The sequence below is a fragment of the Haemaphysalis longicornis genome, unplaced genomic scaffold, assembly GCF_048455015.1.
Source record: "Haemaphysalis longicornis isolate Haplotype H1 unplaced genomic scaffold, Haemaphysalis longicornis Haplotype H1 scaffold_2, whole genome shotgun sequence".
In the NCBI taxonomy this organism is placed as follows: domain Eukaryota; kingdom Metazoa; phylum Arthropoda; class Arachnida; order Ixodida; family Ixodidae; genus Haemaphysalis; species Haemaphysalis longicornis.
In genome coordinates this window covers 289,121,451-289,132,837 of record NW_027526295.1, presented here as the reverse complement: position 1 = coordinate 289,132,837, position 11,387 = coordinate 289,121,451, and the positions used below count along the sequence as shown (strand labels likewise).

At 50.8% G+C, this 11,387-nt stretch overlaps 2 non-coding genes across 2 annotated transcripts; one reads left to right on the top strand and one right to left on the bottom strand.

The window, feature by feature from the left end:
* Positions 1-444: 444 nt before the first annotated feature.
* Positions 445-517, bottom strand: Trnat-ggu (transfer RNA threonine (anticodon GGU)). The gene has a single exon. It is a non-coding gene; the product is annotated as a tRNA-Thr (tRNA).
* A 6,142-nt stretch (positions 518-6,659) lies between these two features.
* Trnat-ggu (transfer RNA threonine (anticodon GGU)) lies at positions 6,660-6,732 on the top strand. Its single transcript has one exon. It is a non-coding gene; the product is annotated as a tRNA-Thr (tRNA).
* Positions 6,733-11,387: the final 4,655 nt, after the last annotated feature.

The window sequence follows — 11,387 nt, the reverse complement described above, 5'->3', positions numbered from 1 at the left end:
ACTTCATCTGTTTTTCTATAGTATATCGTAATTGTTTCAAGTTTGCTTTGATATTGCGGCACTGCCATTGGAGAACAGCAGCATTTTGAATTTTTGTTTCTATTTTCATTTGTCTGTCGTTGTAAACTAGAAAATGTTTTCTTTGCTAATTTCAGTGATAATTCAACTCATCGATCCGCTTCGCGAACCGGCGCGGTGCGTGATTTTGTCGAACCGGGACTGAACGGGAACGAAATGATGTCGCTTGAACCAGAACCGTAACCGAACTGGTATTTTTTGCAGTTCGACACACTGATATATATATATATTAAATATATATATATATATATATAGAAAATAAGGGTTGGCAGTCAAGAAAACCTCGGAAAGCAAAGGGGAGGTTGTGGTGAGTCATAGAAAGAGATGAAGAATTTTTTGAGTCGAAAAGAAAGTGGTGAAAAAATGCCCGCCGGGTGGGATCCGAACCCACGACCTCCAGAATACCGGTCTGGTGCGATAACCACTACGCTACCGGCGGGGCTGTTTCCCCAGCACTTTCTCGGGTATTTATGTTAAGGTATTTTTGTTTCCTGCACTTGGGGGTGGTAGCCAGCGCCACTCGGACTACTCGGGGTGAAGGGGACCTTCTTTTTAACCTCCGGGCCGTGACTCGAGTGTCTACGACATGTCGAGAGTGGTCGACCAGCGTTGAACCCTCTTAAGCTCCCTTTGTCACCAAGACTGCCAGAACAGAGGCCCTCACTAAGCATGTAGCGAATCAGAAAATGGGAAATGAGGGGCTCCGTGAAATAAGACAGAAAATAAGGGTTGGCAGTCAAGAAAACCTCGGTAGCGTAGTGGTTATCGCACCAGACCGGTATTCTGGAGGTCGTGGGTTCGGATCCCACCCGGCGGGCATTTTTTCACCACTTTCTTTTCGACTCAAAAAATTCTTCATCTCTTTCTATGATTCACCACAACCTCCCCTTTGCTTTCCGAGGTTTCCTTTACTGCCAACCCTTATTTTCTGTCTAATTTCACGGAGCCCCTCATTTCCCATTTTCTGATTCGCTACATGCTTAGCGAGGGCCTCTGTTCTGGCAGTCTTGGTGACAAAGGGAGAGTGAAGCTCGTTTCCCCGAAGTCCGGTGTCGATCAGGAACCCAATCGCCCGGGCTCCGGTTGATTTGGCAGGAGGCTGGCTGGGTGATGGTGCTGAAGTTCTTGGAGATGGCGGTCGAATTGACGAACTCGAGGCGTTGAAGTTGATTAAGTGAAACGGAAGTTTATGTACAGCTATTTACAGTATGAAAACTGGGTACATGAGTAATAAAAAGAAAAACTGCAAACTTCAGCTAGACGCTAGCTCCGAGTGCGCACAAATCACTCGAGCTCCTCAGCTTCGTCTAACTCTCCTACTCTCGGAGCGTACACAAACCGCTCGAGAAACAACGGCCGAGACCCTGTCTCGCCGCAAGATCCGTCTAGTTGCCCGGTGCGGCGCTGCACCCTTAACCTCCGACGCGATCTTAACCTCGACTAGGGGGCTCACAAATCCCAACCTAGCGTTAACGGTCGAGACTCCTTGTCTCGCCGGGAACTGCCAGCTCAGCGCTCAGACAAGAACGATTTCCAACGGCCAAGTTGGGTCTTATATAACCTCGAGATCACACTCTCTCGGGAACGCCCCTGTAGCGTTCGTACACGCGTATGGGCGTGCCCAAATACATGTAGACAGCTGTCACTCAGCACGCCACGGAATATTCATTGAGGCGCCGCCACCTTCGGGTCAACGGCACGCTCGTAGACGAGCAAGTTCGAGCGACCCCGCGGGGCGAAAACGAAAGACGGCGACAGTGCGTCATGCTGACCAGGGCGCGACAACAATGGAGACGCCGGTAATCCCAGCGGGTCCGGCAGGCGTTCCTGGAATCCGGCGCCGCCGTCTGCCCTCTCAATGGGGGATTATCCTTGAGGAATGCGAAGGGCCAGACAATCCGTCTCCCGCGCACGCCGCGACGAATTAGCGGTGGCTGCAGCGCAGTGTCGGCAGTGCTACGTCGCCAGACAGAGCGGCGCGTTCTCACGCGCAGCCCGGGCACCTGGCCGCTAACTCATAAGTGGACCTTACAACTCCCCCCTTTAAGAGGGTTACTGGGCCTCTTGGTTCAGTCAATCCGAAAAGAATTTAAAAGGGCCACTCGTTTCAACTCTCCTTCCGCAATAACAGCGGGATAAACAAACAAACAAACAAACAAAAAACACGTGGAAGGAGCTAGGTATAACCACAAATGAGCCCCCTTCTATTTCTCCAGCTGATCCAACTCCCTCTAGCCTAAACTACAGACACAACCTATTCACTAGCCGTTCAACAGGGACGGAATACTCTAGCAAACCGGAAACACACCAGAAAATTGCTAAAAACACTAAGTGCGGGTAAAAAGAAATTGGGTCGTGTCTCCGGAGCGCGTAAACGCCACCAACAACGGGACAACTCAAGCTATAACACTGATGCGCGCTATAACCGCAAACGCGCACAATCATTCCGGCACTCGACAACAAGAACAAAAGGAATAAGAACTGGTAAAGAACGCGGGCAACTTTGCAGTCAACAAAAATAAAACGTTAATAAAGTTTGCATTGCCACTATGCGCACGCGCGCAAATGTTCTCCGTGACGGCGTAGCATGATAACGTTCCTTCAAGAATGTCCAGCTGTGCTTTCGCTCACTTGCGGTGCACAGAAAGTTCAGTTCGGTGCGCGGATCGATCAATTCGGTGCACGGATCGAGCACTCAAGGCATCTCGTCGCGCACAACCGCGGCACACACACACACACACACCACCAATGAAAAAGGACGGATGAACGGGAACGTTCACGTCCGTCGTGGCGGTGTTAAGGCTCGGAGGCAATTCAATACTAGCCTCCCCAAGCAACAATCTGAAAGCAGGGGAGTGCATTCGCGTACTTCCCGCCCCCTCTGCAGATGATCCAGACCGCGTAGCGTTGCAATGTCAACGCAAGTCTCGACAATTTAGCCCCATGAGGCGAACACAACTTCGGGGAAGACGGAGTGGTATCACAAAATGCGGCTTCGCTTCCTGTCCCATAGGCCAAGTGGCCATGCCTCTCCAATGCCCCAACGTAAGGCAACGCTGCGCGCTGGCCGCGTGAGCGCAGGGTTGATGCTGGAGCGTAATGGCGGCCCGCGAACGCGACGACCTTCTCGGGATCATTCTTTCCCTTGCGCGCTGACTGCCCCACCACCACAACCTCACAAGCACCTGTCACTACCAAGAACCGCTCGTGCACGCTGGGTGCATTCTGAGCAGCGGCCTGACAAAGACCGTTTTTCGGCTGTTTCAGCACGCACTCATCCTGGCCCAACTCAGAACTAGGGCCTGTGACACACTGCCAGGTCGCAGAACTTAGTGCGTCAACCCATCCAGCGCGGCTCCCGACTGAATCTCGGTAATGGCCGCAACCAACACTAAAGCTACGAAGCTCTATCTCAGCCACCGGTTCCGCGAGATCGCCGATTGCGTCTCGTTCCTCTGTTTCAACGGTAGCTGCCTCCTTACATGGTTTTTCCCTCTCCTTCGCAACCTCCTCGGGAGCTCTCATTCTTGCTTTCGCAGTCTCCCCGCATGCGTTTTGGTGTTCTCCATCAACCTCCTCGGTTACACTCTCACTATCAAGACTACCAAACTCACGCGACATCTCCGTATCGTTAACTCCGTCTCTTTTTCGCTCCGTCTCGTCACATGCTTTCTCGTCTTCTATCTCCTTTCTCTTCTGGGCGGGCTCCTGAACGCCCGACACGGAGTTCGCTTTCTCGTGCAACTTTCGAGCGTAATTGGGAGCGCGGCGGCCCCCAAGACTTTCCTGCGCGACTCCAGTCTCCTCCGGTCCACCGATTAGAAATTGGGTACTGCCCGTGCCAGCAAGTTCAGCATGAATTAGCGCAGTGCCCAGTGCAAAAGCGGCTGGCGGCTCTACACCCGCGACAACGGGGCTACCCCTTGACTCTGCTCCTATACCGGACGCGCTCGCTTGAACACTCCGCGTGCTCGCCTCCCTTTCCATGCAGCTGTTCACGGCTGAGCCGCTCGCTTCCCGTGCGCAGCCACGGCCGCTTATCTCGTTCTCACACGGCTTCAAATTGAAAAACGGGCTGCCCCCATTCAACTGTGCTGTCAGTGCATAACTGGGCCCGCTCGACGGGTTCTGCCCTATGCGCTGCAGCTCCATCCTCAAACTTCGCCTGCGAGGCTGCTCGTCATGTTCGAGCATCACTTCATTACACCGCTCTACGGTATCACCGGCCGCGCCTACCTCGTCGCTCCTCATCCCAATGTCCATCTCCGCGCGTTCGACATCGGCGGAAATGCTAGCCTCGTGTAGGGAGTCACGGCTTCTTGCTTTGTCATCGCAATGTACATCCTCCAAACGCTGGCCGGAACCATTCAACTTCGCTGTCGCTATGCAACCAGCTGGATCTTTACCCCATTGCTTCTGCTCGCGGGTGTCCGAGCGCAAGGACGTCTGCCTTCTCCGCTCCAGCTCCAACTCATACCTTCGCAGCCGCTCTTCAGATTCGAGCTTCAGCTTTTCCATGCGCTCTTTAAATTCTTGCGCTGCTTTTCTCTCTCGTTCTGCCGCTTCGCGCTCTGCTTTTTCCTTTCGCTCTTGAAACTCCAACTCCATTCGCCTAATAATCATTATTTCGGACTCCGCTTGGACCATCCCTCCTGCTGCCATGCTCGCCAGCGTGCTCCGCGTGACTACCATGCAACCCCGGACTCAGCCTACACCGCCACAACGAAGCGCAAGAAATCCCACTCACCCGCACCTTCGGTGGTCGGCTGCCGCGTCGCTGGCTCCGTGCGCTGGCTTGGCTCTGCCGCTCCACTCCGCTCGGACCTCGGCTGCTGCCGATGAAGGCGGGCTTGCGTCCGCTTGCTGCCCCTGGTTGTGGCCTGGTGATTTCTTCCGCCAAATCCTGTCGGCTGCGCCAGTGAAGATCGTTTCCCCGAAGTCCGGTGTCGATCAGGAACCCAATCGCCCGGGCTCCGGTTGATTTGGCAGGAGGCTGGCTGGGTGATGGTGCTGAAGTTCTTGGAGATGGCGGTCGAATTGACGAACTCGAGGCGTTGAAGTTGATTAAGTGAAACGGAAGTTTATGTACAGCTATTTACAGTATGAAAACTGGGTACATGAGTAATAAAAAGAAAAACTGCAAACTTCAGCTAGACGCTAGCTCCGAGTGCGCACAAATCACTCGAGCTCCTCAGCTTCGTCTAACTCTCCTACTCTCGGAGCGTACACAAACCGCTCGAGAAACAACGGCCGAGACCCTGTCTCGCCGCAAGATCCGTCTAGTTGCCCGGTGCGGCGCTGCACCCTTAACCTCCGACGCGATCTTAACCTCGACTAGGGGGCTCACAAATCCCAACCTAGCGTTAACGGTCGAGACTCCTTGTCTCGCCGGGAACTGCCAGCTCAGCGCTCAGACAAGAACGATTTCCAACGGCCAAGTTGGGTCTTATATAACCTCGAGATCACACTCTCTCGGGAACGCCCCTGTAGCGTTCGTACACGCGTATGGGCGTGCCCAAATACATGTAGACAGCTGTCACTCAGCACGCCACGGAATATTCATTGAGGCGCCGCCACCTTCGGGTCAACGGCACGCTCGTAGACGAGCAAGTTCGAGCGACCCCGCGGGGCGAAAACGAAAGACGGCGACAGTGCGTCATGCTGACCAGGGCGCGACAACAATGGAGACGCCGGTAATCCCAGCGGGTCCGGCAGGCGTTCCTGGAATCCGGCGCCGCCGTCTGCCCTCTCAATGGGGGATTATCCTTGAGGAATGCGAAGGGCCAGACAATCCGTCTCCCGCGCACGCCGCGACGAATTAGCGGTGGCTGCAGCGCAGTGTCGGCAGTGCTACGTCGCCAGACAGAGCGGCGCGTTCTCACGCGCAGCCCGGGCACCTGGCCGCTAACTCATAAGTGGACCTTACAGGGAGCTTAAGAGGGTTCAACGCTGGTCGACCACTCTCGACATGTCGTAGACATTCGAGTCATGGCCCGGGGGTTAAAAAGAAGGTCCCCTTCACCCCGAGTAGTCCGAGTGGCGCTGGCTACCACCCCCAAGTGCAGGAAACAAAAATACCTTCACATAAATACCCGAGAAAGTGCTGGGGAAACAGCCCCGCCGGTAGCGTAGTGGTTATCGCACCAGACCGGTATTCTGGAGGTCGTGGGTTCGGATCTCACCCGGCGGGCATTTTTTCACCACTTTCTTTTCGACTCAAAAAATTCTTCATCTCTTTCTATGATTCACCACAACCTCCCCTTTGCTTTCCGAGGTTTTCTTTACTGCCAACCCTTATTTTCTGTCTTATTTCACGGAGCCCCTCATTTCCCATTTTCTGATTCGCTACATGCTTAGCGAGGGCCTCTGTTCTGGCAGTCTTGGTGCCAAAGGGAGCTTAAGAGGGTTCAGCGCTGGTCGACCACTCTCGACATGTCGTAGACACCCGAGTCACGGCCCGGGGGTTAAAAAGAAGGTCCCCTTCACCCCGAGTAGTCCGAGTGGCGCTGGCTACCACCCCCAAGTGCAGGAAACAGAAATACCTTAACATAAATACCCGAGAAAGTGCTGGGGAAACAGCCCCGCCGGTAGCGTAGTGGTTATCGCACCAGACCGGTATTCTGGAGGTCGTGGGTTCGGATCCCACCCGGCGGGCATTTTTTCACCACTTTCTTTTCGACTCAAAAAATTCTTCATCTCTTTCTATGCCTCACCACAACCTCTCCTTTGCTTTCCGAGGTTTTCTTGACTGTCAAACCTTATTATCTGTCTTATTTCACGGAGCCCCTCATTTCCTCTATATATATATATATATATATATATATATATATATACAGAAAGATAGGTCGGCAGTCTACAATGCCAAAGGAGGCATGGGGGTGTAGTTAGGCTCTTTTCTTTGTCACTACGGTTAATTAAGTAAACATTATTATTATTATTTTTTTAAATATACAGAAGAAAGAAAGAAAAACACGCGCCCAGAGTGGGGACCGAACCCACGCCTTTCGATTACATGTCGAATGCCTTACCAATTCGGCTATCTGGGCGACTGTGTTCTCCTTCACTTTCTGGGCTATTTATATTTACTGGAAGTGTATCTGACGCTTGAGGGTGGTAGCCAGCGCCACTCTGACTACACGGGGAGAAGGGGACCTTCTTTTCCACCCCCGGGGCGTGACTCGAACGTCTACAGCCTGTCATGAGCGGGTTACTGGCGGGAAGCCCTCTTATGCTACCTAGGCATCAAGGCTGCCAGAACCGAGACCCTCGCTATGCTTTCGCAGAATAATATAGTAAGGAAAATGAGGGGCTCGTTGATGAAATACAGAAAGATAGGTCGGCAGTCTACAATGCCAAAGGAGGCATGGGGGTGTAGTTAGGCTCTTTTCTTTGTCACTACGGTTAATTAAGTAAACATTATTATTATTATTTTTTTAAATATACAGAAGAAAGAAAGAAAAACACGCGCCCAGAGTGGGGACCGAACCCACGCCTTTCGATTACATGTCGAATGCCTTACCAATTCGGCTATCTGGGCGACTGTGTTCTCCTTCACTTTCTGGGCTATTTATATTTACTGGAAGTGTATCTGACGCTTGAGGGTGGTAGCCAGCGCCACTCTGACTACACGGGGAGAAGGGGACCTTCTTTTCCACCCCCGGGGCGTGACTCGAACGTCTACAGCCTGTCATGAGCGGGTTACTGGCGGGAAGCCCTCTTATGCTACCTAGGCATCAAGGCTGCCAGAACCGAGACCCTCGCTATGCTTTCGCAGAATAATATAGTAAGGAAAATGAGGGGCTCGTTGATGAAATACAGAAAGATAGGTCGGCAGTCTACAATGCCAAAGGAGGCATGGGGGTGTAGTTAGGCTCTTTTCTTTGTCACTACGGTTAATTAAGTAAACATTATTATTATTATTTTTTTAAATATACAGAAGAAAGAAAGAAAAACACGCGCCCAGAGTGGGGACCGAACCCACGCCTTTCCATTACATGTCGAATGCCTTACCAATTCGGCTATCTGGGCGACTGTGTTCTCCTTCACTTTCTGGGCTATTTATATTTACTGGAAGTGTATCTGACGCTTGAGGGTGGTAGCCAGCGCCACTCTGACTACACGGGGAGAAGGGGACCTTCTTTTCCACCCCCGGGGCGTGACTCGAACGTCTACAGCCTGTCATGAGCGGGTTACTGGCGGGAAGCCCTCTTATGCTACCTAGGCATCAAGGCTGCCAGAACCGAGACCCTCGCTATGCTTTCGCAGAATAATATAGTAAGGAAAATGAGGGGCTCGTTGATGAAATACAGAAAGATAGGTCGGCAGTCTACAATGCCAAAGGAGGCATGGGGGTGTAGTTAGGCTCTTTTCTTTGTCACTACGGTTAATTAAGTAAACATTATTATTATTATTTTTTTAAATATACAGAAGAAAGAAAGAAAAACACGCGCCCAGAGTGGGGACCGAACCCACGCCTTTCGATTACATGTCGAATGCCTTACCAATTCGGCTATCTGGGCGACTGTGTTCTCCTTCACTTTCTGGGCTATTTATATTTACTGGAAGTGTATCTGACGCTTGAGGGTGGTAGCCAGCGCCACTCTGACTACACGGGGAGAAGGGGACCTTCTTTTCCACCCCCGGGGCGTGACTCGAACGTCTACAGCCTGTCATGAGCGGGTTACTGGCGGGAAGCCCTCTTATGCTACCTAGGCATCAAGGCTGCCAGAACCGAGACCCTCGCTATGCTTTCGCAGAATAATATAGTAAGGAAAATGAGGGGCTCGTTGATGAAATACAGAAAGATAGGTCGGCAGTCTACAATGCCAAAGGAGGCATGGGGGTGTAGTTAGGCTCTTTTCTTTGTCACTACGGTTAATTAAGTAAACATTATTATTATTATTTTTTTAAATATACAGAAGAAAGAAAGAAAAACACGCGCCCAGAGTGGGGACCGAACCCACGCCTTTCGATTACATGTCGAATGCCTTACCAATTCGGCTATCTGGGCGACTGTGTTCTCCTTCACTTTCTGGGCTATTTATATTTACTGGAAGTGTATCTGACGCTTGAGGGTGGTAGCCAGCGCCACTCTGACTACACGGGGAGAAGGGGACCTTCTTTTCCACCCCCGGGGCGTGACTCGAACGTCTACAGCCTGTCATGAGCGGGTTACTGGCGGGAAGCCCTCTTATGCTACCTAGGCATCAAGGCTGCCAGAACCGAGACCCTCGCTATGCTTTCGCAGAATAATATAGTAAGGAAAATGAGGGGCTCGTTGATGAAATACAGAAAGATAGGTCGGCAGTCTACAATGCCAAAGGAGGCATGGGGGTGTAGTTAGGCTCTTTTCTTTGTCACTACGGTTAATTAAGTAAACATTATTATTATTATTTTTTTAAATATACAGAAGAAAGAAAGAAAAATCTTTCTGTATTTCATCAAAAAAATAATAATAATAATGTTTACTTAATTAACCGTAGTGACAAAGAAAAGAGCCTAACTACACCCCCATGCCTCCTTTGGCATTGTAGACTGCCGACCTATCTTTCTGTATTTCATCAACGAGCCCCTCATTTTCCTTACTATATTATTCTGCGAAAGCATAGCGAGGGTCTCGGTTCTGGCAGCCTTGATGCCTAGGTAGCATAAGAGGGCTTCCCGCCAGTAACCCGCTCATGACAGGCTGTAGACGTTCGAGTCACGCCCCGGGGGTGGAAAAGAAGGTCCCCTTCTCCCCGTGTAGTCAGAGTGGCGCTGGCTACCACCCTCAAGCGTCAGATACACTTCCAGTAAATATAAATAGCCCAGAAAGTGAAGGAGAACACAGTCGCCCAGATAGCCGAATTGGTAAGGCATTCGACATGTAATCGAAAGGCGTGGGTTCGGTCCCCACTCTGGGCGCGTGTTTTTCTTTCTTTCTTCTGTATATTTAAAAAAATAATAATAATAATGTTTACTTAATTAACCGTAGTGACAAAGAAAAGAGCCTAACTACACCCCCATGCCTCCTTTGGCATTGTAGACTGCCGACCTATCTTTCTGTATTTCATCAACGAGCCCCTCATTTTCCTTACTATATATATATATATATATATATATATAGATGTGTGTGTGTGTGTGTATGTGTGTGTAGCTAATCAGAATGGGAAATAAGGGGCTCCGTAAATTAATACAGAAATACAGGGGTGACGCTGGCTATTACCCCCAAGAGCAAGATACAGTTGTCTTAACATAAATACCCCAGAAAGTGGCTGGGAGCACAGTCCCGGTGGTGGCGTAGTGGTTATCGCACGAGACGCGTATTCTGGAGGTCGTGGGTTCGAATCCCAACCGGCGGGCGTCTTTCTCCACTTTCTTTCGAAACAAATGCATATATTTCAACAATAACAAATGACTTACCGCATTTTTCCCCTTTGCTTTCGTTGGCTTTCAAGAAAAAGAAAACGTGTGTGTGTGTGTGCATATTTGCTTGTGTTGTTGCCATTCCATAATGAACCTGCCTCCACGCTTATGCTTGTAGCATGGACCATCACCTTTTGTGGATTTTTGTACTTGCCTTCCTTTTATGTAATACCCCGGAAGGGGCCCCTAAGTGTACCATTCATTATTAATAATAATATTATTATTATGACGGTAAAACTAAACGGGGAAAGAAGACTCGTTGAACTGAGCTTGTACCATGTAATTGTTTTTGCGCACCGCGGACGAAATAGTACTCTGTTCACTGGCTGTTCTGACAAGCATTCTCGCAAATATTACGCGCGTAGGGCGAAGACCACCGGCAGCGGAATGTTCGGTCTTGGTCGATAAAGCTGCTGGTCCGTCGGCAAGACAGTCGGCAAAGCTGCTAGTGTCCCAGCGGCGTGATACAGGTTTTTGCCACGGTTCCGGCACGGCGGTGCATCGTTAAAGAGGATCGTTTATATACTGGAAGCCGTTCAAAGCTTTTCCAAGTCCCTCAGCCTTGCAACAGCCTTGTGCTTGGAAAGGTTGATTCTCAAAGCCAGCTTTCGTGAAGCCAGCTTTCGTGAAGCCAGCTTTCGTGAAGCCAAGTTGAAGTAGAACATAACCAAAGTGAAAGGATAGAGGCGGGAGTTTCATTGCATAAAGAGAGACTTGGCCATTGTGAGACCGCTTCACTCGAAGAATGGACTCCCGCCGCCCTGCACTGTCCCCGTGCGCCTCAAAAGACCGCCGGCGATTCTTTTCCAGCTATTTATACCGAAGAGGAGTTGATGAAACTCGGGAGAGGTATTCGCTTCCGGTTCGAGGCATTGTGCAGGCCGTATTGCACGAGAAGGAGACGT